Source organism: Heterocephalus glaber, unplaced genomic scaffold, assembly GCF_053883595.1.
Source record: "Heterocephalus glaber isolate CG9 unplaced genomic scaffold, H.glaber_assembly_v1.0 deba00000896, whole genome shotgun sequence".
Taxonomy (NCBI): Eukaryota; Metazoa; Chordata; class Mammalia; order Rodentia; family Bathyergidae; genus Heterocephalus; species Heterocephalus glaber.
In genome coordinates this window covers 1532097-1533763 of record NW_028258170.1, presented here as the reverse complement: position 1 = coordinate 1533763, position 1667 = coordinate 1532097, and the positions used below count along the sequence as shown (strand labels likewise).

The 1667-nt window shown below is 43.8% G+C and overlaps 1 pseudogene; it reads left to right on the top strand.

The window, feature by feature from the left end:
- The first annotated feature begins 254 nt into the window (after window positions 1-254).
- LOC110347371 (ribonucleoside-diphosphate reductase subunit M2 pseudogene) lies at window positions 255-1078 on the top strand (annotated as a pseudogene).
- The last annotated feature ends 589 nt before the right edge of the window (window positions 1079-1667 follow it).

Below are 1667 nucleotides of genomic sequence, written 5' to 3'. Positions count from 1 at the left end.
GGGCCTGAGCATGGGAGGGAGAGGAGGGGAAAGGGAAAGGAAAAGGAATCAAGATGTGACACATATGTGTCATTCATGTATGTTCCCTTCATGTATGTTATGTATGGCAAGCATATACTAATAAATTTATAAAAAATAAAACCTTGCTCCAGTCATCTCGCTCCTCTCCCACTGCTGGGAAGCATCATGCTATCTGTCTTTACCCTGCTCACCACCATTAGGGACCTACAGAGAGAACCCCTCTGTGCTTCATGATCTGTCCTATCCAGTACCAGGGTATTCGGCAGATGGATAAGAAAGCCGAGGACTCCTTTTGGAGGGCTAAGGAAGTGGATCTTGCCAAAGACATATGGCCCTGGGAAGCACTAAGGCCTGATGAGAGATTTTATTTCACATGTCCTGGCTTGCTCTGCTGCCAGAGATGGCATAGTCACTGAAAACCTGGAGGAGAGATTTAGCCAGAAGTTCAAATTACAGAAGTTTCTATGGCTTCCAAATTGCCATGGAAAACTTCCATTCTGAAATGTACAGTCTCCTTACACTAAAGACTCCAAAGAAAGGGAGTTTCTCTTCAAGGCCACCCAGACCATGTCCTGTGTGAAGAAGGTGAACTGGGCCTTGCACTGGAATGGTTGCCAATTTTCTTGCTCATGAAACCTGGCCTTATGCCCAGCTTCACCTTTTCCAGCGAATTTATTAGCAGAGATGAGGCTTGCACTGTGATTTCACCTGCCTGATATTCAAGCACCCAGTGCACAAACCCTGGGAGTAGAGAGTGAAGGAGATCATTGTCAGCACCATCAGGATCCAGCAGGAGTTCCTCCCTGAGGCCTTGCCTATGACAATAATCTGGATGAACTACACCTTAGTGAAGCAGTACATTGAATTCGTGGCTGACAGGCTTATGCTGCAACTGAGCTTCAGCAAGTTTTCTAAGTGGAAAATCCATTCAACTTCATGGACAATACTTCTCTGGAAGGGCAGATAAATTTCTTTGAGAAGAAAATAGGTGAGTATCACAGTACGCATTATGTCCATTCCCAAGGAGAATTCTTTTATGTTGGATGCTGACTTTTAAATGAACTGGAGATGTGTTCTTGCTGAATATTTTTCCCTTTGCCATTCAAAAATCAGCTAAAGTAAATCAACCAGCTACATCAAGCATTGTCCACAATGTTCACTGATGGCACCTGTAACACTGTGTAGCTACCTCCGTCAGTCCTGTTTATTAACAGTGCTCACAGCATCACTTAGAGAAGGACACTGAAGCCCAGCCCCCTGGATTCTTTGGAAGATGGGGTCCTGCTTTGCTAGCAGCTAGTGACTGTGATGCCTCTGTAGGGCTACAACGAGAGAACCTCTGCAGCTCACAGCATGCTTAAACATGTTCGAGGGCAGATGAGGCTGGGGGCCTCACTACTTGCATGCAGGCTAAAGTTTACTGAACTGGCTGTAAATCAAACTGGCACTTTACACACAAATCAGAAACTGTACTGCCTAGGGGAAAGCCTGATAGAAGTGCAAAAGTGTTGTGTTTCCTAAGAATGGTAGCGAAGATGAAATTTACTAAGTGACTAAAAGAAGGTTATTTCTGTTGACTGAACATATAATTTGGAAGCTTTTTTATTCATATATTAATTGGTACATTTTAGGTATACAATACATTT